The sequence below is a fragment of the Osmia lignaria genome, chromosome 4 (genome assembly GCF_051020975.1).
Source record: "Osmia lignaria lignaria isolate PbOS001 chromosome 4, iyOsmLign1, whole genome shotgun sequence".
Taxonomy (NCBI): Eukaryota; Metazoa; Arthropoda; class Insecta; order Hymenoptera; family Megachilidae; genus Osmia; species Osmia lignaria.
In genome coordinates, this window is record NC_135035.1 from 10,770,641 (window position 1) to 10,797,946 (window position 27,306).

The 27,306-nt window shown below is 36.4% G+C and overlaps 1 long non-coding RNA gene across 2 annotated transcripts in view; it reads left to right on the top strand.

The window, feature by feature from the left end:
* The window catches only part of LOC117603249 (uncharacterized), a 46,730-nt gene that overhangs the window by 9,928 nt on the left and 9,496 nt on the right, over window positions 1-27,306 (top strand). For both annotated transcript variants that reach the window (XR_004581171.2, XR_004581170.2), the window contains exon 2: window positions 15,520-15,557. This is a non-coding gene — a long non-coding RNA (uncharacterized LOC117603249). The remainder of the gene's footprint in view (window positions 1-15,519; window positions 15,558-27,306) is intronic.

Here is a 27,306-nt window from a genome sequence, read left to right on the forward strand (position 1 = left end):
TCGTCAGCAGTGATACAAACCGGCCATTATGTGACTCCACTTGGCCGCTCTCGTTTTCAACGATCACAGTGATTCGTTGTTCGCTCGCGGGAATATGCTCAAGGTTCGAGGTGTTGGCACGTCGATTGCACAGTTATGCGAAATATCAACCAGCGAGACGAATGAATTACGTAGCTAATAATTGGGTCGGAGGTCGTTGAGTCGAGCCGATCGTTACGGACACAGAATTGAAACAAACGATTATTGGATGACTAATCATCGTGTCGTCAGTACTGTTGATAATTGTGCATTTTTGAAAGTGAATTCCAACCTCTTTTAACACATTGACTATCATAGAATCATAGTGAAAATGATAAAGTATATAATAATATTAATTATTAAAATAACAAATTCAAATATTGTATTAAAAAACTAATTTATAATATCTTGGATAATCCACTGTAGCGCGTATCTTACTGGACATGGATGATTCTACTGTGTCGGTCAACGCGCTAATATCTCCAGTAGTATGATCTGCCTAATCAGACACGTCTGAATCTACTGTGCCAGTGAACGGTCCAATCATCTATCCACCGGTGCAATTTTGAAGTAATCTATCACATTTCTTATTCAATTATGTTACTTATTTTACTAATATCAATCCTTACACAATTTAATAATTTACAATTTATCTTCCTGAATGTAAAAAATATGGTTTCACGAGATCAAACGAATCAATTTTCCTAAAGTGTCAATCGAACTGAATCAATACTTTGACACGCGTACTCGAGACATTTCCTCTGTAAAACTCGCACTCTTCGGACATTTGTAAAGCGCCCTCGTGGTACTTAAACCATTATTTAAATGGCTCGCAAGAGGCGCGTTAAGTCGTTATTGAAGTGCAACGCTATCGCGGCGCGTCCTTGATGAGCCTGTTATTGGAATTCATGGCGAGTGACACAAAAGAAGTGGAAAATAAAGAAAAAAAATCGTAACGATGAATACGAGGCTTGTGTGCATTGTGGAGAAGAGTCGGTATGCGAGAGAACCACAATATGTGCCACCTCTGTGGCATAACCCGAGAACTTCGCAATAGAATTGCCTCGTGTTACGTGTATATACACCGTGCTGTTTCTCAAATTGCTTTCCCAAGCTTGTTTTTCCTTTAACACGTTCGTGACTTTGATCGTGCCGCTTTTTGTGTTACCGCTGCAATTGTAAGCCATTGTAGCGTTCGCTTATCGATATTAATCACTATTTAACATATTTTGTTAGGTGTGTTATTAACCCTTGAACAGCGGAGCCCGAGTGAATCGTTGAACCACGTCTTCAACGCGTGAAATTTTTTCTTTTCCCTGAATATTACGATTAATTGCGTTATGTAATAAAATTCATGAACGAACAGAGTGAAAATCGATTTCCCTTCAGCCGGTCGAGCGTCGGAGTTACACGAAACACACTGGTTTATACGCATCACCATTTTCACGGTTCTCCTCGTCAAATTGCGTAATACGTTAGTGATTCACGCGTATTTGCTGGCGCGCAAAACTGAGCGGAACGCGAACGTAAACGTGGCTGAACATCAGAGGCTCGTGAATAATTTAAACGCTCCCACCCCGGATATATTTTTACGACGGATTTGCATTTAAATGGTTCACGATTCCGACCGTCCGCATCGACACAATACTTTCCAACTGCTTCTAATGCCGTACGTTTAATTCTTATTTTCCATTACTTCAAATTTCATCGATTTTTATAAAATAGGAAGCAGCATATGACTAGCCTGGCCCTCTTCAACAGATGGATTTGTCTCCTGTTCATTTAGAAATTTTAGGATTCCAAAATTTTAGAATTTCTAATTTTCTAACAGCCCTATTCCACCCCTTAAAAATTCTAATCATGCCACTGAACAGATCTCTTAGTACCCTTTACCATTGAATCATATAAAGCACGAACGATTTGCAAACGCAACTCTTATTATAGAATCCGATATCTCAATTACACCCAACAATGCAATCCCATAAAACTGAATGCACCCTTTCAAGGCGTGTATTTATAGCGATTTAAAAAAAACGAGGTCTGAGGCTAATGATGCATAATACTATCGACAAGTCGTCGAAGCGTGAAATTCAAGCAAGTCAGTTAATTGTCATACGATTTCCTCGGCGGCTTTGAAAATCTTATGTACCTCGATACAGTTGCGTCTTAAAAGCTTGTGGCGTCATGCATCAGGTATGCAGCACAGCCTTAACGCCGAGCGGATACGTTTATGTGGGCGCTTCCGGCAAGGGCACGGGGCCTGATGTAATTGCATTTGACTGTCGTTAGCTGAAATAAACGTTTCGAAATGTACAATGCCAGCCGGACGGTTTCGAGGTAAAAGAATAATTTACGAAGGAGGAATTACCACTAAAGCAAAGGATTTATAGGATGAAAGGATTATGCTGGAGAGAAAGAAGAAAATTCTGAATACTATCAAAATTATAGTAGTAATTCAAAGTAGTAAATTGGAGCATTGTGAAAAATTAATCTCTGGTATAAAAAAGAATTTATAATGTTGCATGTACCATGGCTATTTCTATTGACCAGCCAACCAGTAAATATACTGTACTAAATGTATCATAATTTTTCAACAGTTGGTAATTCACAGCTGCCTATTAAAATCTTAAAATTAGATTTGATAAGTATTCAAATATTGCTACAGTATTTAATTACAAATAAACTAAAAAAAATAGTGCCATTTCTGTCAGACACAATTTAAAACGCGTACTCTGTTCCTTTGTTCCACTGAATGGTGAATGAGAAACACGTATTTTTCCGAGGAATTTAATTGTTAAACCGAAACACGCACATCCAAAACGATCTACAGCTTTTTTAAACGTCATTTGGCTCGAATAATGCGCGCTTTCGCGTGGTCAATGGCAAACATTTCCGGTGGAAACTTTGTGTCGGTGACGGGAACAATTCCCTCTTGTGAAAGAACACAACACAAACTTTGAAACAAAATTTATTGACACTTTGATTATTTGTTTTTTCAATTCAAAGAGGTAGTTAAAATTACATATTCAGATTTTTAAACCAAACAATTTTATATAAAATTTAAAAGTTGAAAAAATAAAATGGTGTAAAATTATATTTAAATCGCTATATCGATTCTTTTAGATATTCTGAATAATAATAAAATAGTAAAATAATAATGGATAACAATAATAATAATTAACTTAGCAGTAAAACTTTGCTGGAAACTTGGCAGGTAATTTCCAGATGCAAGCTGAGGCACACCACCGATTAAGTTCTACTGCGATACGGTTAATCTAAAACGGGGCTTAACAGGTGTTAAACAGACCTATTTTCAGCTGTTTAATGAAACAGCAGAGGTAACTAGTTGAACGTGCTAACTGTTCTCATCGGGTGACCACTTTGGTTGCTTAATCGTTTCGAAAATGATGATTCCACTGAGATACAAGTTACATCCCTTTAGGCAAAGTTCCATTTATTGACAGAGAGCTAATCTCATTATGGTGCTTTATTTAGCTATGTTTATTGGCGAGGTTTTTGTAAATTTTGATTATTTTATATTTTATAGAACTTGACAAAATTACTTTATAGATAAAAGGGACTCATCATTGAAATCGTTAATAAATTTTAGTTAAATTATACTGTTTTGAAATTAAAGAAATATTTTTTTGAAATCATAGAATGACTCAGTAATTTATTTTTTGAGAATTTTTCAAATTTTATACATTTTAAGTTCAATCATGAACCACTTGAAACTCACAATATTGGAAGACTGGAAACTATGTAATCAAACCACAATCAAGCAATTAACCGTCGTTAAATAAAAATAAAGAACATTCTCACGGTCAATCGAATCAAATTCTCATTGCGATAGCTCGACGTAACGAGGCGCAAGGTCGAGTATAATCGATACCGAGAAGCTTTCCCTAATGCCCGTAGAACATTATACTCGTGGGTGTACTTTAAGTATCCGTAAATCGAGATCCAGAAGTTCTTGCTTCTCTCCCGATCCGCCTCCGCTCAAGATATCATGATACGAGATATTTTTTTCTTCTCCTTCTTGAATGACATAACACGCGTCCATATGTCCTTGCTGGATACACCCACGTCGATCTACGATCTAACCTTTTTTTATTTTAATACTGTCATCTTACTATGCGACGCACTGTTTGCGTTTTACTGAGACGCAATAATTGGGATTTAACTGTGCCTAGAATGGTCTGTGATAGTATGAATTATTGGAAGTATTGTGGATTATTTTGTTTTTAATTTAGTAATTTGATTTTTGCATTAGAATTCAGAAATTTCAAAATTCTATAAACTCAATTTCCTGTATTGCAAAATTTCAAATCTCGTAACCCAAATATTAATTATTCGCAGTTTAATATACAAACGTAAGAAAGTGTTATCTAGTTCAAACGAAGGGGTTAAATCGCGGAAAAGGTCTTTAAAGAACTGTCATCCACGCGGTCGTCCTTTTCATCTTCTGCTCGATTACCAATTCTTGTTCCGCCATCCAAAACAGTGTCCCTTGTTCACGAAGCGAGGACTCGTGGACGTGGCAACGGCAGAATCAAACTCGTCACCTGTTCTAGACAGGTGCAAACCGGGTGGAATGACGCTGGCAGAGACCGGAAGGAGCCCAACTCTTGTTGGGGAAAGAAACGATGGATGATAGAGAATGGTCGAAATCGGGACAGCTGGTACTATCGAGAAGAATGGAAAACGAAGGAAGATAAGACACTGTTTTATCGAGGACGAAAGGTGTACCGTTCGAACGAGCGAATAAAATTTTGCCCTCGTCCAAGCGGAGGGTTGATTAATGTTTTCGAAGGCGGCGAAGATGGCGGGATAAGGCTGAAACTTCGCTGCCTCAGCGTCTGGCGATGATGACTATGTAAGGGCTGCGATCATGGCTTTACGTGGTACATAAAGTTAAAGAGGTAGCTGAGGGACAGTGAAATTTTTAACAACACTGTTTTGTCCTAGATAGCGGGAAAATCAATGAACATGAGTAAGAAATACAAATTATCTGACAGAAAAAGTATTATTAATTCAACCCTCAGAGGAGGAGAGAACCAGAATTTCTAAGTTTTACTATAAATTTCAATATACCAAACAATACAACAGAAATTTTTCCTCTATCGGTCCACTTTTGTTTTCCATAAAAAGCCTCACAGTAACCGTCCAACAAAAGCCATAGAAACTTTCTGAAGTAGCAGTCAGATCTTGATAAATCCAAGTGTCTGGCGGAAGACGGTAAGAAAAATGGAAATTCAGTATTCAAATGTCTGGCTATTTCCTCGACTACTAGACAAGTTGCCGTATAAAAGAAGCCAAAGGGCAAGAAGAGCAGCAACTCGTCGCTGTGTTTCGTCGTTCGACAATGATGATAGGCGTGACGTGTGGGCGGCTCGTCAGTGTTTCCTTGACAAAGGGGAACGGCAGTGTTCGTGGTTGACGTGTGATCGATCCGGCGGATCGGTGCTCGATCCTGATTTACGTCCTCATAAATAATGGGGGAAACCCCTTTGCGCCTCCGTGCAATCCTGTCACGGGTATCTATGCACGCCGTTCGAGATCTGGTCGATCGACGTTGCGTTGGGTCATCGATCCGTCAAACTGTCGATTCCTTGCCCGAAGCACGTTACATGATGCTACGGGGAGGAACAGAGAGGTGAATCGTGTCATAAACGCGTATGCACGCGCGTACAGGATGCACTAACTAGCTGTGAAGCATCGTGCTATGTGTGACTTTTTACACCCTCTGTCGAGTTGAAAAAGAGGAACGTTTGACAGAAAATCGGTGAATTCCTCTCGTTCAGTTGTTCAATATTTGATGCTTGAATCAAATCTGATGGTGGAAATTTTGTTGGCTCTGTATATGTTCATAATTTTTTAGGTGCGGGGGTGTTTAATAGATTGTATAGTAATTGCTGTGTTATTTATATTTGGGTGGTACGTACTTGAACATCTACATTACTTGTTTTTTTTTTATCTTTATTATTTTGTTATTTTTTCTTAGTTAATGATTAACTAATTATAAATGATTTGAAATATTTTAGCATGAAAGCAATTATAAAAGTCTAGAATTCTTACCCTCTAATGTAATTGTTCACGTTTAGCATAGCTGATTAAATTACACGATAAATCCACGTAATCAGACGTTAACGTGGACGTAATGGGGGAACGATTTCTTAAGTAATAATTTTTAATGGGGTACATTGTAATTGATCGTCAGCGCGCATGGTAACCGGTTACGCATCTATAAACGACGGTAATCTCACCAGAAAACGCGTAAACCGGTGATCGTTAACCGGATCATAATTCTTGTTCAGTGGAGATGAAATGAAAACTGATACGTGATACGAATTTTTATGACTTGCGCAAAATTAAAAACCAAAAAATACAGTGTCTGTGATAAATTCATGGTTAACACGTTAACTCCCATGAAGATTACTGGCAATTAACACTTTAAATATTAAAAGTGATTTAGGAACAAAATAATACAATTTTTAATTATTCAATATCATAAGATTTAATATATAAGTAAGAAATATGAATAATAAATAAATACCGATTCACAATACCGAAGCGCTTGCACGCAAGTAGTGGGGGTCACAGATTAACGCGTCGCGGGCCTTCTCCCCTCCCCTGTCATTCGTTCTCGGGCCGCCTAGGGTGAAGGACGGGAGCGCGGAGTATCTCCAATTTCCAGGGGAAGTCAGAGTTGATTGCAAGTGTACATATTTAAATTATTTCTATTTTATATTACAATTAGAAAACGAACAAACCATTTTTTTGTTGTTTTTATTAAAAATGTTCACTTCCGGCATTTATATAGTTCACCATTTTATTATTACTAACTTTCTAAATATTTATTCGACTGTTAAATTCACTGGAAAATAATTTCCAGGATACATATGAAATGTTTAATTCAAATATTCTTGGCATGCTGAATCACAAGCACCGAATTCGTGGAATTCGAACGTGGTGCTCTGTTTATTAGAGGAATATTCCGGCTACTTGTGTACGTTACTATACACAAGGCTGTTTGGCACTTAAGAATTATTTACGAGGCTGGCCACTCGCACGCTTAGCATCTGGTCCCTGGTTTGGTTGTTACAGAAAAAGCTGGAGCAAGTAACGCGAAGGAAAATATTATTCCGTTCCTTGAATCGAAGTCCGATATACCGTGCGAACGATTCGTCTCGGGGATGTAAAAAATTTTTTTACGTCATAATGTGTAACTTTCTTTGTTACTGAATGTTTTATGTATACGTCTCGATGATGAATTAATGATTCAGGATACGTGATTTCCATCAAATCACCACAAAAATAGACCATTTCCAAGATTTTGTTTTAAGAAAACAAACCGAATGTCTTAATGTTAAATAATTCAAACTGTTTTATATTATTTTTCTTGGCAATACTTTGGTAGCTCCTTCAGATAACGTCTCCATTAATTATTACAAAATAATTTATGTTGATTATATCTGTTAGGGCGTGAATCACTATCACGCCTTTCAGCTACCAACGCATGTGGCCATTTACAAATTAGCCTTCAACACGTGCTTTATATTATTGTCACAGTATTACGTGGACTCTGTCCTTGGTTTTTAATGTGCCTGCATAATATTTAACGCGTTCAGATAACTTGGCCACATAAACCATCCTTATTTTATTCGTCTCTCGGTTATGAATTAATAATACTTCCTCAATGACATACACGTGATTCATCTTTTATTTGCAAATTATTCAAGCATTTTGGTTTCTGGTTTGTGAAGCATAAAATTATACACGAAAATAAATTGCCAATAAATGTCCAAAAAAAAATTGAAAAAAAAAGTGTGATCTCTGATCAGACTGATAGAAGTTAGTTTAAATTTCATAGTTGATTTGTTCGTAATTATATTTGCTTCGATCGATGGTTTATTTCTCCGTGTTTTTAATTATTCCCATATCGAACAGAAACGCTTGAACGCGAGCAACAGTCAGCAATTACGAAGCAAAAGAGCAACAATAATTATTACCGTCGTGCTTGATACAAATTGTTTCGTCGCGCAATTAGTACGTCATTCAAACAAGGTAATAAAATAAATTACTTTGTGCTAATTGATTTTTTGCCCGGCTTAGTTTAAAACGATCCGACGGTGTCGTAACTGTTTTATGTGAAAAAGGAATTATTGGATACACTTGTAGAACAGTGTTGGATTGAGGGGAGGTTTAAGGGAGTTATAGCTCGGGGCCTTACTTTCGAGGGGGAGGCACGTGTTAAGCTTTCTAATTGGTATAATAATATTAAAATTAATTTTTTATCTCAAAATTTATTATAAAAGGTAATTTTAATACGAAAAAATAACAACCCACATAAATTCAAGTGCTTTTTTTTATTTTTTCATAATTTAAACAATTACTACACTAAATCCTCTGCTATGTAAAAAAAAGTAAAAACGTGGCTTCTCTCTATAGATTCTCTGCTTTTTTTCCTTTCTTGCATTTCTTCCTCTTTCTGTCCTCGAGACCAATTGAATTTTAATGACGAATCCTTGAGTGCATGAATGCTGTCTAGTACGTCATCGTTCGATAGGAAAGTACGAAATCCGGTGAGAAGCCTCGTGAAACGATGAATATTCGTGAAACAAGAGACACAGGAAATGATCTCTTTGCCGATGAATTACAACGTATCACCGTGAAAATTCATGACGAGCCGATTAATCGTACGAGTTGGTGAATAGAAATTTAATCACTGAAAAATGTGACGATTATTTCATACTGTACACCAAATTTAATTTATGCAATAATTTCTTTTTCAGATAATTAAAATTCTAATTTAGATTCTTTTAAAAAGATGATGTGCCATAAGCGCTATTTTATGATACTTTTCTGTCATGAAAATCAAGTCAAACTTTCTATGTTTCGACATTTGATATTTAACAACCTAATAATAAACACACAGAAACTTGCTATTAATTTAATGAGCAATTAATTACGATCAAACTTCTGATACTATGTGCTTAAAGAAAAAGATTACTTTGATATCTCTGATGATTTCGCAAGCGAATACAACCCAATTGAATCTCTGAAACGAGTTTTCTAACGTGACTCGAAATCTTGGATCTTAATTGTCGCATTAATTAAGAGTTTATCTCGGTGTTGACTAGTCGCCAATTGTCCACGTTCTATCTTGAACTTTTGTCGGGTTCCTATCAGTTCTCTTTTCCTCTTGATAATCGGGAAACACTTTTCTAAAATAGAACTGGTTCGTTGCCACGGGTAAACCGCACGTGTTGAGCCCTCCCCGTAGAAAATTAGATTCGCCGTAATTGCATCGAATAAATGGGAATGAGAAGCGGTGAAAAACAAAAGAACAATCCCTACTTTCGCGTGGGTAACGATTTCGATGCAATTATCCCTGGAATGCTAAATATTATTTATACAGGAAGATAACGGCGGAAAATGGTCTGTTTTAAAATCATTTTCTTAGTGTTAATTCGTACATTCTGAATAATGATTATTAGGCATGGATGTAACTAGGGAGGGTCAGGACTCCCCAAGAAAGAGACTGCCCCTTATCATCAAAATTTTCATTTTACATTTACTTAATCTTAAAAATATACATGACAACCATGATCTCACGCGGTCACCATTACCCTTCATTTCAAAAACTTCGATAATAGAACTCAAAGCCAACATGCTGACACATTTCACTCCACCTTCAAAGCAATCACCTCTGAAACTATTTCCTATCTCTTTGTGTCATCAACGAAAAACATGAAACATGGTGTCAAAGCGGTGACCCGCGAGTTGTAGGTAAAAGAAAAAAAAAAATACTCTTGTCAGAGAGCGGTGAGTTCATCGCGTACGTGTAGATTTCGGGAACGTTCCAAGGTAACCGGAAGTCGTACCGCGGACGTCGATGGAACAAAGAAATAACGCGAGAAGCGAGGAAGGAACTGGAACAACGGAACGGATTCGTGTCCTCTTCGCCGCGCAAGATGACGTCATAAAGCGTATTTATACCCGCGCGTGTTTCAAGCGTATATACAGCGTGCGGTGCCGTTATTCGGGGCACACCTCGTTTTCAGTTGGAGCCCGTGGATGCGGGCGGAAATACGTGAATACACACGCGTATATATACGTTCGTGCTTGCGGTTGATCACGCACTGTGGCACATCCTACGCTCGACGATTGCGTCATGTCGGGTTACGAAATCGTGGAAAATCTACGGGTCTGTGCTCCATCTTCTTTATAAAATACGTTTTAACACTGGAGAATAGAGCAAAAGATAATTTTGAGGTTTTTTTTTTCGGTTTTTTTGGCAATAAGTAGAGAAATGGTTGGTAGCCTCGGTAATTCTCGGACGGCGGACCATGGAGACAGCCCCAATTTCAATAAAGATACTGAAATTAGACCAAAAAATCAATTTTTGAAAAAATGTGCACTACTGTCTCCAGTTATACTTGTTCTAATTTAAATAGGATATTAAGTTTTCCCTGAATCTTGAATGGTATGGTCGTGAAAAAAATCCGATTCCTAGGCGCAGAAACGGACAGAGTCGTGGTGAATCCACAAAGCGGCTCACTGCCGAGAGATTTCGGGGAAAAAAAGGTAGAAATTAAGGACTGCACGGAAATTCTGTTACGCTTTTGTGAATCACAAGCTGAACACATTCGCAGTAGATATATCACTGCGACGTAGGTGCACACGTGTGGTAGTTAACAGGAAACAGAGAGAAATATAAAATGAATTACGACTGAAACCGACACGTTTGTGTCGCCCATCTTTTACACTTACTACGAGAAAAATGAACATTCCTACATATCCTCTGGACGGTGTTTTAATCTTGTCTGCGTCAAGTTCGTTCGCTTGTATTATGCGTCGGCGACGTAAGACGAGGTACACTGAGAGGATTAGGAAAATCTGATTTAAATACAATGAAAGTATTCTTGCTATTAGTTCTTGCAAATGAGGCTGTCGTCTTATGCTTAGAAAAGAAAGATTAATTAAAAATTGAATTTGTTGCTATGGTATTGCTTTTTTGGTAACTGAAAATAATTGCCTGAATCTAATAATTTCTTGTCTTACACATTATTTTAAAACGGTGAGAAATAAAGTAATTACAGTTCTCATTATGAAAATATCGTATATCGTGAATAATACACATATTAAAATGAGAATTAAGTTACTATGTAATTTAAAAAAGGAAACCACATAGTAGAGGTATCATTTTATACGTAATTATGAAACAACGAACGTCTGGTCTCGCAATGCAGCTGGTACGACTGCCACCAGACCCTGAATTTAAAAGAGCTCATTAAAAGAATGCAAGGAAGTTCAATGACCTCAAAAAAAAGGACTCTAACGAAATATTGCAATCTGATTTGAAATTGTGCATCATTCATTGTTGCACTTAACAGGTGCATCAAATCAGTTTGCCAGGTGCGAGAAGACACGATCAATTAATTCTTCTTCTCACTGGGCCCATTATATTAATTTTACCTATAAAACTGTGAATTTAGTTATTCAAATACTTTTTCTACCTGTGTACAGAAACTAACAGCGCCAATAAACGGCGCTGCAATCAAATTGGATCGTGTCAATTCTTTAGAGTACAGAGTAACACAGAATCGTAGTAATTGGATTAGGTTGTAGCCTAATGTAATGACTGGAAATTGTGGCTGTCTCTTTAATGTTACGGTTACGATTCCGCTCGAAACGCTTCGGAAATACTTCTTTTTATTTATTTTTATTTTATTTTGTAAGTTTCGTACGGTTGAACATGGCTCTTCCTGATTTGCATATACTGTATCCACGCGGGCAACCGGATGCTTTGCTCGATAGACCGTTTCTAATACGACGATCTCATTATATATTATGTAAATCGTGTTCCCAGAATTGATTGGACCACTGTTATAATGACGCACGTGAGCCAGGGATATCGTGAAATGTCTTTGAATTAATTTGGAACCATTTGATTGTATTAATCTTGATTGAACTTCTAAATTAATTAATCAAAATGTTGATATTTTATTTTGTTTCTAAATCTTGTATTAGAGTTTTAAAATCTAATCCTTCGTTATTAATGTTTCTGAATTCTGTAATTATAAGATCAATTCTTTAAAATTAAAAATTACAGTTAGGTTGCAGAATGAAACTATACAATCTTTGGAAAGCATTTAAGGAATGTAAAATAATACTTTGAAACTATGCAGATTTGAGAATACACTTCTTGAATGTAGGTCATATTTTCTTAAAAGTAGGAAAATATCTTCTCTTGAAGGAAGGAACCTATTATTCTTCAGGAATGTCAGGTCGTTTTAGTTTGGTTCGCCTCGAAAACATTTATTCTTGAATTCTCCCAGTGCGAACAATAGATTTGTACTGACATTAATCTGCATGTCTGGCAATGCAAACTGAAATCTTGTAGCATTATTCAATTCAAAAAAAACTCAGACAATTGTCATGAAAATTACATTTCAAGAAAGCAAAGTAGATTATATGTATAAAAATTTTTAAGATGAATATTTTCTAAAGACTTTTAGTTGAAAATAAAACTCTAATATTATAGAAATGAACCGAAAATAAATAAAAAATTAAAGTAATCATAAAATATTTCTTTTCAATCTCCCGAAAAGGCAACTTTGACAACAGGTGAGAATTTACAATGTAATATCACAAATTGCACCGGAGTATAGACGGGATAAAGCTGTTCCCGGTGAATTATTCAGAAGTATCGAGGAAGAGGAGCTACCGTACTAGTAGAAATGTAGTCGATACAAAATTATATCTTTCAAGAGAGAATATTCCCTTTGTTCCCTTTAGTTTGCCTTCCATTCGACCGGAGGAAATTCGATTTTATGATAAGCTGCTTCTATCTTCCTCTTTTCTGTACCCCTTCAGACCCTCAGACTGTAGGCTTCTTCCTTTTTCCGTGTCAGACAGCGTTTTGTTATGTCATAAATAACAGGAAGGGAACGTATGAAAGTCCGAGAGGACACGTGTGTCCAACGATTTTGTCTCGGAACACTGTGCGCCATTATATACGGTTTTGTTTAACATAAGAAACCAATAAGGTACGAGTTCCTCTCCTATTTTTATATACAGGGTGACCTGAAGTAGGGAGAATTTTATAAACTCGTGAAATAAATTTTATGTAGGGGTTTGCATATTTTATAAAATATTTGTTTCGATAATTTATAGGGTAGGTAATTCAGTAATTACAGCTTCAAATGGAATATTATAATTTTATTATACATCTTGGCGGATTATATAAAATTTTACACTTTTTTTTTAATAAAGCAGAGGTAGGAAAATTCTTGCTGCAATTTCAATTAGTTTTCTACAGAAAAAATACACTGTAGAAATATACAAATTGTATATTTAGAGTACATTCCGAAAATATCGTGTAGAATGTGCATTCAGTACAGCTTCTCCATTTTCCTGTGTATACACGGGAAATTGAAAACCTGGATTTTTCTACGCGTTTCCTTTTTCTCGGCTTTACTCTTGCGGATTCCTCTGTTATCTGGCTGCTGTCTCAAACTGCATCGAATTTGTAGGAAGAAGTTCCACGTCGAGGATGGCTCGAAACATGAAATATGTACCAAAGTGATATCCGGATTTGCCTGCGTGTCGCAGACACATTTATTTGTTTTGGGAAACCGTGCTGCAAGGAGAAACGTTATTTCTTTGCTGTTGATTCTCCTGCTGATCCAACGAATAAATATTTCTTCCAAACGTTTTCTGCGACTTTCATCCAACCCTCTTGCCTTTCGTACTGAAAATTGCATCTTTAGGAAATATTAAAATGATGAAAATTATTTTTTTAATAATTCAAAGAAATACAAAGATCTTATCTGAAACAAATTGAAATTTATAAAATAGAAATTTAGAGGCTAGAATTTTAATATTAATTAACACGAATGACGCGATAGTCATCAAACGTTATCCAGATGATTCCTGTGTGATCGTATTAGAATAAAACTTGTTACCGATAAGTCAGCTCGCGACTAAGTTATTTTTCTCTTCGGTAATAAGGTCTCGTTTAGCTGGTAGTATTTTTCATAATATTCGATACGGCGGGGTATTTTTCATCGTGGGAACTCGCGACGAGACAAATCGACTAGATAAGGCTTATGCAAGCAAACGCGACAGCGTGAGGAATGGGCGATCCGTAACCAAAGAAATTCCATTCAATGGGACTGATAGATGTGATTAATCGTGCAAACGTATCTCTCATCTGCAAACAATTCGTGACGTTGTTCATGGCGAATCTTCTTGTCTTCTTCACTATTGTAGCTTAACTATACGTATAATAGGACCATGCTCTCAAATTTATAACCCTTGACTCTATAGTGAAATAAAAAGGTGTTGACTCTATAATGACGCCTTGAAGTATTGAAAAATTAATTGATAGAATGATCCAAATTGGTGCCTCGGTAATCAAAGCTAAAGGCTTTTATTTCCACCGAAAAAGTGAAATACAATTCTACCAATTGTTATTCAAAAACCTGTATCCATCGCCCTATTATTTCGTCGAACAAGATCGAATAAGTTCGAAAGCGGATTACATTTTTGCGAACCGTGTTTCTTGAATAGAGGGAAACTACCTTTGACATCCGCTAATGGATCGCTGTCTGAATACTGGCTCTTCGTTCAATAGCTCCTCGTGGAGATGTTTAATAAAAATGCGCGGGAAGATCTGGCGAAACGAAAGTACCAGGTAGGCATCGGTTTAATGGCACTTGGTCACGATTTACACGAGCCACGGGATATTTATGAGGCAGTCATAAATTTCCATAGACCAGGAGAAATGGTTTAAATATGAAGGATCGTTGGAGATGTCATTCATCTCTCGTTTACGGATCCTATAATTGAATAAACAGCCGAACAATACAGACTGCGGGTCTGTTCGTTTTAAATATCTGTTCGAATCGCGATGATGCTTGTATAATGGGTGATCAGTCGCGTCTTTCGATTGGTATTGTTTAAATAATGCTGCTTTTATGGGAAAAGAATTATTGGCGTCTATGGGGGATGAAATTTAATAAGATGGTTCGTTTATTGTATTTGAGGGTTTTCGAATGGAACTTTGCAAATGGAAATAGTAATATTGAACATTTTTTATTTTAAAATATGTCAATGTGAACTTGGAATTTAAAAAATTGCAAATAATTTTGAAATTTAAAATTTTGCACCACTCAGAGTAGAATAAATGCTACCCCATCAATTTTGGAACCTCCTATTATAAACATTGAGTTGCAAGAATTGCAAGCCAAACATTTGTATTATTTGAAACATTAAATACTGCTTGCATTGCAGTAATGTGCAGTTGCAGAGTTGTAACAACACGGAATATGGAATTTACATTGGTATTCAATTACAGTGGAATTTAAAATGGAAATTTGTAATACGATATAAATTCTGATGATTATTTATTAAAAAAAAATTGTTGAAATCTGTATTTCAAATTGTCTTGTTACCATCTATTCTAATGAATTCTTTTTTTGTTTGTTGCAGAATTTGGAGCAGACAATATTGCAATACTCACCATTTTGGTAAGTCTTTAAAACTTTGATTGAAAATTTCTATAATTAAATAACCTTCCAACGAATAACACGATAAAATATTTTCTTTTCTATACTCTATATTGCAAACAATTTTTTGCTAAAATAAAACGGAAAATATTAATTTCATTAATTTATCTATCGTTTCGACTAATAACTTTTATAGTAATCATAGCTTCGTAATTTTATATACTAATAACATAACTACAAAGGAATAATATTTCATAATTTTCAATTCCTTCAACCAATCATAAAATCATAAATCACCCTCGTTTTCCCACCGAATGATTCCCCAATCAAAGTTTCTCGCATTTCAATGACGAATTCGCTTCTCTCCCTCGTAATTAATGCAAATTTATTAATACTCGAATTATACGGAATCCTCCAAAAAGAGCAGCTTAAGTAGATTACTAGTGAAAAGGCGGTGAATATTGAGAATATATCCGAGAGACAGATTAAAATTGAATTATACTTTAAATTCGCTTTATAATGAGCAGCGAAGTAACTAGCTGGGGGCCAGGGTGGGTTTGGACCCCCGAAAATATGGAGCCCTCGTCATTTAAAAATTTTAAGATTCTAAAAATTTTTAAATTTCTAAAATTCAAGATATCAGAATTTCAAAGGAAAATTTCAAACAAATCCTAGTTACGCCAATAATAATGAGCAGAAAGAGACAAGCGATTTTATTTCGTTTTCCCTTTTATCCCATGGTCTCGTAAGCGTTTAAAAATAAATTCTCGCATCATTTAATACCCGTTGGAGAGGTACGGTTTATCTAGTTTCGAGACTTAACTGGATTGCGTCACCGGAAAACAGCCAGGATAATTCTCCGTGAATGTACAACGTGGTTACGACACGCACTTCCAAAGCACTGTGTTGCCTCGGGTGTTTGTCTGCTATATCGAGAGATTTCTTGTTAACTCAGAGATTCAAACGTGTAAAATCTCTTTTCCGTTCTGCTATCGTCGACGTGATATTCCGGGGATTTCATTTTACAATTGTAGAGGAAATTAGACAACAGATAATCACGGGGATTTTGAATTGGACTTACAGCATTCTAAGCGTAACAGAAAATGTACATTAAGAACGATAAGCGAAACAATTAACGATTCTTTATCATTTCTGTCTACAAAGTGAGTAAACTAGAAACCGGTTAACCGGTAATCTGGATTTATCAACAGACACCACGATTTTCGTTTGCCGAAGGATACAGAACGTCTGAAATTAAAGCATCGGAGTAAAACGCGGTTCCTCGCATTAAATTATGGAAGTGCTGTCCTCTTCTATCTAATTTACTTTCGCCGCGAGTTAAGCTGACGCTTGAAATTAAGCCAGCCTCTATAAATTCATTGGACGGTAACTTCGCTTACAGTTAACATAATTCTTGGATTTTCTCTTCAGACTCCGAACAGTCGACTTTAGTCAGTCCTCTTTTCGTTTTGTTTCTTCGGGAATGAAAGTACGTTTACTTTGAGACTCGACGGTCGAAAGAGGTTCATCTTCTGTAATTAACTTCTCAAATTTAATGTTTAAATCAACCATCTTCTTTCGATGCTGAATATTGAAATCAGTTGAAATGGAGAATAATTCTTTGCGTCGGATGAAAATTGTTTTCGATATTTATTTTTGATAAAAATGGTATTGGAAATTGTCAAATACAGAGGTGCTGTTCATAAAGGATATTTCGAAAATGGTTTAATTGATTTCATTTTACCATAAAAATGTTGTGTTATTTTCTTTTGATGTTTATTTTATCTGCTTTTGTCATTAAGTGAAATTGATATTTGAAAAATTATTGGTTAAAATTTATTCATCTGAAAGGATTGTTTTGCTGAAAATCTTTTGAATTTTTATTTTTTCAATAAGATTTAAAAAATCTTAATCCATTTCTATTCTCCAAAACAAAAATTCCAATTATTCTAATAATAAAATTGAACAAATTTTTCTCAAAAACATACCAATAAATCACTATTCAAAAGTCTTATTTTCTTTCTAATTTAACTATGGAATTATTTTGATGGAAGTTGCTAAAGAAACTGAACAGATTAAACGAGGCAAGAAATGAGGTGAAAGGTTGAGACACGAATGGATGCGTCTGAGAACAGTCGACAAGTTAAAAGAGCCTCGTGTTTCGAACAGAAAGAAAGAAAGAAAGAGGAATGAGAAACAGTTTATTCTCAGCTTGTGCATATATTTTCTTTCGAATCGAAAAGCAACGACGCCCTCCAGAGGATGCATTATTTCTCATTGCAACGAGGATCGATAAATGTTCGTCTGGTTTTATATGGGCTTCCGTAAGAGACATTGGTCTCGAGAACATTGTGATACAACACGTTGTGACTGATTGTCCTTCGTTCAACTGAAAACCCTTTGTCATCGTGTGCTCTCTTTGCTGAATGAGAGTTCTCGATAGAGGCGTGCTATCTTGAACGCGATAGACCGGAAACAATATAATTTTACCTTGACAATAGAATATTTTTTATTCTTGTAAAATGTTCAAAATTATCCCAGTTCTACCGCATGGGGGTTGAAAAATTATCACAATTTTAGAGAAGGATAGTTTCTTCAAATGGAACTTAGATTGATTCAAAATTATTTTTTGAATTTTTATAAATAATTATATGGGAAAATGGTATTCTACCACAGAAAAAAAAAAAATGAAAAAATTATTACAAATATAACAATTCATCAGAGAAACTAAAGTACTACTTCACATAAGCTGAAGTAGTTTTGCAGTTTGTACAATAAATCAAATTTTATTTCAACCCCCTATTGGCGAGTTCATCAAAATGCCAAAGTAGAACGAAACATTTGGATTCCAGCGAAACAGCAACAAATCAAAAGCAACCAATTTGTTGGAACATTCCTGGAACTATTTCGACAAATCAAACGGGCATCGAACTTCCTTAAACAAGTTCGACCGCCGTCAGTATAGCTCGAATGATCGAGTAGCTCGATTCGAATTTCAAATGTTCGTTCCAGCAGCCGGTCTATCTGAAATCCGCTTTTGCTGATCTCTCCCCGTTTTCTACGAAACGCGTGCATAAAATATGAAAAAAGTTTCGTCGAAAGGGTTAAATAGGGCAAACGCCTGCAGATTTCCTCTTTCTCTCTCCCTTTTGTTCGGCTTTCTTTACTAGCCGTGTAGGGTACTTCCAAACACGTGGCAAATAATGTATAGGTGCATTCAAAATGCATGCATACAAAATTTTAATATGAGTGATGATTTCTTATAGAAATTCAAGTATTTATTATCCACATATGTCGCATCCCATATAAATATTCCTAATTAGGTCAGTGTTATTTAAATATGAATGACATGACAATCAACTTGTCAAGCCATTATCGTATTACATTTTTATTTTCAGATTTTTTTTTTTCGTTTTATCCTGAATCTACTTGTATAAGTATCATGTGTTAAGAAACACCCTGTATAGCGCGTTTATCGACCGGTTCTTGTCTCGTCGCGGATTAGAAAGAACGGCTCTACCGTGTTCAAGCGTGATTCCAATTCCTCGATCGTGTCTGCTAGTAATCACGCTGCCGGATTTCTTTCCATGCCGGAACTCGGACGCCTACTATGCACTCGTTCTTCCTTTTGTGGCTCCTCGCCATCGCGTTACCATTGATTGCTTCCCATCGAACCTTCGATCCTTAACATCGATTTAAGATAATCCAACAGGAGGTACCTCCCATTTTGCAAATATAAAAAAAAAATTTCTCATTATACTTATGAAAGAATTATTTAATAATTTGCATTATCAGGTTCAATTTTTTAATTTCAAAATTATCAACTATGTAATAGTTAACTGGAATCGTTGTATTCCATTCCGATCGGTTCTACTTGAATCGTGGATTAAAGGAAATATGAAAAATATCATTTCTTGAGCGTTATTCCAATTCCTCGAGTGCGTCTGTCGGTAATCATCGCTAGGGATTTCTTTTGTGGATTTCTTTTCCATCGAAAAGAGGAGGCTGCAAGAGAAGAGGAAGACACCGGTCTCTTCCTTTTATATTCCCTCGCTATCGTGTTACAATCAATCGCTTTGTCTCGTCGTCGTTGTAGCCCCTTTAAGTTGATGCTCGAGTAACAATACACTTGGTACAGAATGTTCCGTGAAATCGATGCACGACGCTTCTTCTCGGTATACACGGATAAAATAAAAGACGCTTCGAATTCGAACGGTGGATAATATAATATAAGGTGGGCGTTCGATTGAAAGCTTCTGGAAGAGAAACACGTAGTCGACGAGAACATCCTGCAGAATTGAGCTTTGTGATAACGTATATATCAATACAAACGGTTAGGTTAGCAGAATGGGGGAAGGGAATTTGGATTTTTCATCGTCTCCGCTCTCTAGGTAATCACATGAAGCTGTAGAATAATTTTCTTTGAAATTAGGCCACCACTCTTGTGACGCTTAATAATTGCATATATACTTGTAAATTGCAAATTTACAATCTCATTTTCTTCTTTAAATCAAACTATCTATGAAAAGAAATTTATTCTGAAATTTCTATTCTTTTGTTTTTATAAAATTACGTCCTTTGAAGCTGCACTACCAATTTTGCAGCACATAGCAATTGCACCTGACCCTATTTTCCATAAAAATGAAGCTACCTATGAGAAGAAATGTATTCCAAAATTTCCACTTATTTTTCCTCCCAAATTACACCACCCATCTTGAACCACCATACATTGTATAGGCTCCTTTGCAACAATAGTTTCATCGGAACCCGTATACAGAATCGTAGTCTGAAAAGGGTTAAACGATGCAACTGCTTGGTCCCCAAAGGGCATTCGTTCACAGATGATTTCACTCGTCCATCGGCGAATATCGCGAATATCGTCTACTACACCGAGACGCGTTAAAGGAAAAGGGAAAACGTTCGAGCGAGAAATTTCCAGCTGCCAAGACAATGGCCGCTCGAACAATGCTCGAACCGTAGAAGCTGACGGTGATTGCATAATCATAGCCTAGTAAACGCGTACAATGAGAGCGAATCGTTACATGGATGCCTGGTGATGTTGGCTCGTCCCTATGCTAGGTGAGTGTCTGCGGACGAAAAATCCGACATGCTACTCGGTGGACGTTCTAATGCCAGTGGCCGTGGTCGCCGAGCTGAGAGGTTTTCATCGTAGGCTATCCACGCTCGTGGGAATCAGGGCTTTTTATCGGGCATATACTCCCTTCTATCTTCCTCTTTTTCACTTCTTCATCCTATCACTTTCTTTCTCTATCTTTTCTCACCTTCTTTCTCTTATACTCTTACCAAGCCTCTTTTCATCTTTACTCTCTTACTCTTTCTCCTCGTCTGGCTTTGTACACGATACAGACTTTCTGCGGTATTGCCTCCGTATACTGGGTGTCCTGTCTAACGATCCTTATCCCATTTTCCGGTATTCCAAACTGTATCCTTTTATTTTCATTTTCGTCGAGTGTATTTTTGTGGTTTTAGGGTACTTTGGAGTTTGACGTGTCAATTTATTATAGCTAGTTAGAAGGAAAAATGAATTAATGAAATTATTTTTCTAAAAAAATCGATGTTTATTCATGGAACCATCGAATTTTTGGATGGCGCACCGTAGGGGTAGGTGGAAATATTTTTTGCAGCTGTATATTGTTTTACGATTGCTAGGGGTGGCGAGCATGATAGTTCTCCATTTTTCATTGCACTCCATTCGGTAATAGTTCAAGTTTCAAATGATAACTGGTACGAGAGGTCGATTGCTTTTTTAGAATTTATTCTCGTTCAATATTTTGTTTCTCTAATAAAAATACAAAATAATACCACTTTTTTCAGATTAATTTTAATTGTTTCATTTTATCAATTTCTTTCATATTTATTTGGCATTTACTTTCTATTTAAATAAATTGAAAATAAAATTTACCATTTTCATAAATAAATGCAAAAACTGTAGCTCTGAAACTAATTTATCTTTCCCATAAATTGTCGAAGTGATTGATGTTAAACGAGCCAAGAAAATCGCGGTACACCCCATATACAAAGTCGCTTCGAAAGCTTCCTCCTTTTTCCCTCACGAACGTCACTTTAGACCCACTGTTCCGGACCCGTTCCTTTTTCCCGTGGCAGCCGTCAACGGTATAAGTTTCAGTTCGAAACTGACTATCTCCATGGCGGGAAGAAATCTGACAATGAGTAAACGTGACTCGTTCTTCACCAGAAGCAATAATTTTATACTGAAATAAAGCTAAGGATCAGGTACTCATAATTATAAGGTAAAAATTCGAAATTACAGAATTTCAAAATTGTGAAATGCAAGGTTTAGTTACGCCAATGGTACCAGCCCTACTTGGTATACTAAAAGTCTACTTATCCCTGAAAAAAAAAAAAGAAGTGCATATGTTCGCATGAAATTGAACGTCGAGTGCCACTTTGAATGCACGAAACTTGAATATTTTTTTCTCTTTCAAGACACGGAAAAACTGTTTTTCCGCCCTACGGTTGGCTTTTGTCGACGACTTCCTCTTCATTCTCTACGTCCCATTGGCGTACATTTGAAGTTTTTATGGCAACAACCAGCCGCACATACAGCTTGATAATAATGGGCATACTTTTTTTTCCCGCGAGGTTCAAAGAAATTTGTCATTTACCGAGGGCAACGGTGGTCGAAGAATAACTTGAAAGGCAGGCCAAGCAACGTCTGTCGTTTAAAGAGGCTTCTCCAATTGAAAGGTTTCTTTACACCGGCTCAGGATTTGCTCTGCTATTGACTTTTAAAGAAGGGAGATGGGAACGATTCTTTTAATTGCGACTCGGTAACGAGGCTTCGTTCGGATTCGTCCTCATTCGATTCACAGCTATGTATCTCGTTCACTATGTTCTTCGATCGTGTATATCTTTCCTAGTGATACACTTTTACAGTGATACAGATATTCTTCAGCAAATAATCCAGAAATTATTCATTATAAAAAAAAAGAAAATAAAAAACCGTCCTACAAAACAGTTTAAAAAAATAAAAATAGATACCAATATCTAGAATTAAATATCTAGAATATACAATGAAAGTATTCCATCATTTTTTATTACAATAATCTTCAGCAGGCACTATAATTCCCGGAAACGAATACCAAAAGCGTCGACACTCTAATTGGACGATCCAATATTTAACTTCGACTTAAATACATACATTCCCTCTCATCTCCCTCTAATATTACATTGGACGATGTTTAAAGAGAAATCGAGAAAATTGTAAGTCAAACTTTCCCGATTTTTTCGCCTCGTCAGCTCTCTCGTTTCATTAGCATCCATAACGTCGACATAGATCGTCGAAAAAGATGAAAGGAAGTCTGTAACTCCGAATAAAGAAAAGAATTATTGTGATCGTCGTTTGTCATGCCGGTCATGGTGCGCTCAGTTTTCTCGTCGAGGCCTATACTCGTGCCACAACAGCACGAAATCAGTTGGTACGATCATCTCTTCCTCCAAATTCAACGTTCCGTGTAAACGTTCTCTATCTGGCCATCTTTCCTTCTTTTTTATTTTTCTCTCGTTTCCTTTGTTTAAGCAGGACTTGCTCGACGATATTTGTACGACGGTTGCATTTTAATTAAGAACTGATGGCATCTACGGTGAGTTTCGGTGAACCGTGGTCGGAGCGTAGGGCGAGCTATGGGGAAATAAAGTTTATAAGTTAACGCTGGGGGAAAGGAAGTAAACAAGTTCCGGCTACGTCCAAGTCATACGCAGATATTTCAACTGTTTTTAAACTGGAAAATTGTTCCGTACCACTGTCCAAACTTTTATTCTGCTAACTGGTGTTCCCAGTGCCTTGATTAACGAAGTGGCCATTTTTCTTTTCGAGAGTTTTCTCGTTGGAAGGAGAAAAAGATTTGATTATAGTGGAAGGTTTTTTTAATGGGATAATATTATGGTAAATGATTTTTATGCGTGTATTTCTTGGTAGAAGTAGGGTAGAGGTCAGGGTGCATTTGGCACCCCAAAAAATGTGGGATTAAAACTCGGCCAATTAAAAGAAAAGGAATAATTCCTGCAATTCAGGTATTAAAAAGAGAAAGAGTGAAATAAACTGTTACATTCGTCTCAGTAGAGCTACTGCAGAAGAGCACAATTTTCTATGGTGGTCTACAATGGCAAAAACGAATAACCTAATTGTGCCAGAAGGACACGGTTCTCCAGTGAAATGGAAACGCTTAAAGTAAGGTAAAAGAATCGAAAAGAAGAAAATCAAAGGAAAAATGACTTCGACGTCATTTCTCGACAAAGTACCGTTATGGAGGAGAGAATAAAAGACAAAGGAAGGGGATGACGATGATGACATCGACGATGGTGGTAAGAACAGAAAAGCAGCAGAGCATCGAAACCGCAGGCTCGTGCGATTTGATAGCAGTAACCTTCCGGAAATACGTTTAAACAGGATGTTGGCCCTGTTTCCTTTCCAAAGTGTATTCTCCTTTTTTATTTGACATGGACAATTTAAAATATCTCATTTCCTTCTCATAAAGAAATCTGAACCTGTAAGTTTGATATTGTAATATCAACCCCCAGTATCATCCCTGTTCCATACATTTAATTTAAAATATTTCATTTTCCTTAATGAATCTTTATCCATCTATTTTCCACGCAAAAAGCAGCAAGAACACCATAAATAATTGAAATTACACTGTCTCGAAAGAGATTAAAAGGGTATCTTCCAAACATCTTCTCACGATGCGACAGAAAAGCGGTTTGAATTGCCATTGAATTGCATCGGTAGCAAGAAGAAGAACGGGACAAGAAAGATAAGCGTAAGAAAAGTCCTAGTCTGAAGGCAGTTCATCGGTGGGTACTTCAAAAACGAGGCTTCAGAATCACCCCGTCATCCCTCTGGAACCGCTATCGAATGTCTTTCGAGTGACTCAGCTCTTTCGATCCCCCTTGCTTTTGGCAAAATCGATCGATCTCTTCGGCAGATAGGATTAAAGGGTGGTACGATCGTAAAGGAATACCGCAAACGCGTCGGTGCTCGACCTCCGGATTCTTTTGCGCCTTCGTTCCTGTCGATAACAATGATCCGCCGATACGTAAGAAGCCCTACGCGTAAAAGGAACATACAGGAAGGTGGGGAAGGTAAAAAGGGACGGAAAGGGCATCGGGTGAACTGAACGTCAGAGAATCTACTGAATGAGCCTCTTTATACACTACTGCCCAAAAGTTTTGGACCACCTAATGATATTTGTCAAATTCGAAATTTTGGGGAAATTTTCTATAGATTATAGATCCATGGTTAATATAGCAGGTGTTTTATTTTTTCAGGTTTTATTGAATTATTCTCATATGAGATATAGTAGGCCATGGTACTTTTTCAATTAATATTTTTTTTTTACTGTGATAGAATAAAATAAATATCAATCACAATTTCCAATATTCCAAACGATTCTATTTTCAGAAAGAAAGATTATTACTATAGATACTGTATCCCATTTCGAAACATTGTTTTCATTTCTTGAAACCACAAATGAATTCATCGATTCAAATGCTATCATAGAATTTCAGATTGTTGGAGTTTCCCCACGTATTCGGTGGAATCATTCAAGTCGAATTGAAACGAAATTTCTTGTTCTATTCGATCTGGGGGTTAAAAACACATTCAAACATTGCAATATTATTAAAAATACTTAGTACATATTTTTAAAATTAAAGCGGAGTGCTTATTATATTCAGAATATCAATATATTAAAGCCCTTGAAATCAAAGAGATACACCCCCATAATTACCATCATTTATCTCTATGATGTTCAGCTTCTTCAAATAAAATCCTAAAAGTGACCCATTTTTGCAGTGATTTAATGAGAGTACCCTTAATATCGTTCAAAGCCATACCGCTCTTCTAAAACACACACACACACACAGAGTGTGGGACGTTTAGTCGACATAAAACTTGAAACTTTCTCTTAATAACTCGTAACATAAATACAGGCCGTTGGCCAGGTTCGGATAGAGTGAAAACTGCCGTGGAACGGCCTGTAAGAAGAGCATAATTTACATACCCCGTGGAAAAGCTTAACGCCTTGGCTCTCTTTTTCTCTTTTTTTACTTCCTCGCCGCCCCTTTTTCACCAAGGGGTTCCGTTGCGTGTGGCAAATTTATTCGAAAATATCCGGTGAATTATTTTCGCTTAAGCTGGTTCCTCGTTGAAAATTAGAATTAAGTTATGCGAGAAACTTCACCGTGGCAACCACCCCCTCATATAGACACCCCTTGTGCGTTTCCAGTGATATTTCACGGGGGTGGAAAAATTTTTCATTGCTAAACGATGGCAAAGTCTCTTCATGATTTTTACAAGTTTAGATATTTAGATATTTTTTAATTTCCAAGTATGGATATTTAAAAATTTGGAAATTTTAAAGGTAAAAAAGTGACTTCTTCTTTTTCCTCTACTGTTTCCCTAGAAAAGTCAAAGCTAAAATGGAAATTCAGTGGATAAAGAAGGAAGTGAAGAATGGGTGGGTCCTGAAACGGTGAAAGATAAGTTTGAATTCACGTTGGGGTGGCGGAGGGATGGGAAGTACTTAAAATTTACACGTCAGTCGGGGTTTTCGTTTTGTCCTGGCCGTCTTCTTATCTATTCCGGGCCGCGCATCTAAACGGAAAATAATGGACGTGTTCTTGCGTCTCCGCGTAGAAGCGTAACGCGTGTTACGTCCACGATTTCGTGCGGCATTGAGAATAACAAATGGGCTCTTTCACCGCGCAAGAACACGAAACTTCTTTGAAAAAAAAAAAGAAAAAATGAAACAAGTCGGGAACCATTCCTACGGTGTGTGCATTCTGTCTACCGCTACGGCGAACGTTTAGCTACGTGTTACGTGGTGATTTATGGCGTGGGTGCTCTGTAACCGAGACGAAATGTTGCGGACTCGTGAACGAGATGATGATACAATGAAATTCGATGAAAGTTGGAATTGTTTCGGAATGAATCTTGCAAACCAATGGTGGTATCCATTTTATTTAATTATTCTTATCGCTCGTACGGGTCTGAAGAAGTATTTACACGTTCAGCCCTAAAAACACAGAAATTATAAATAAAGAAATCTAGTTACTAGGATTTTGATTATGATATTAGAGAAGAGCAGGATTAAGGGGCGTCATAATCGTAATAATTTTAATTACAAAGTAGCAATTATTATTCTAGTAATAAAAGGTTCCAGTTATGTGTAATTCTAACAGTTCTAATAATGAAAATTCTAATTTTAATTAATGAAAATCTTAATTAGAATTTTAATAATCCTAATAATGAAGGTACCAGTTACAGCTCCAGTTGTTCTAATAATGGAAATACTAATTATTATTCTAATAAGAATAGTCTTGGTCAATGTTCTAATAATCCTAATGCTGATAATGCTAATTATAATTTTACTATTAATTCTAGATAATAATGAAAGTTCCAGTTAGAATTTTAATTACTCTGTTAATGAAGACCTCAATTATGATTTTAATAATTCAAAGAACGAAAACCTCAATTATAATTTTAATGATTCTGTTAATTCATAATAGTTCATTGCTGCCATTAGATATATTCCTAAATACTTAATGATATTGTTTCCAGTCAGATAGATAGGATCATTGTTCATAAGAGAATAATAGAATTTTGCTATAGTGATTCATATACTATTCACACATGGATGGTTTAATTTGGTAATGTGTTAGTTGACTTGGAAGCTTCAACCAATTGCCCATAGAAATTTATCGACCTCTATTCATCTAATTGTTATTT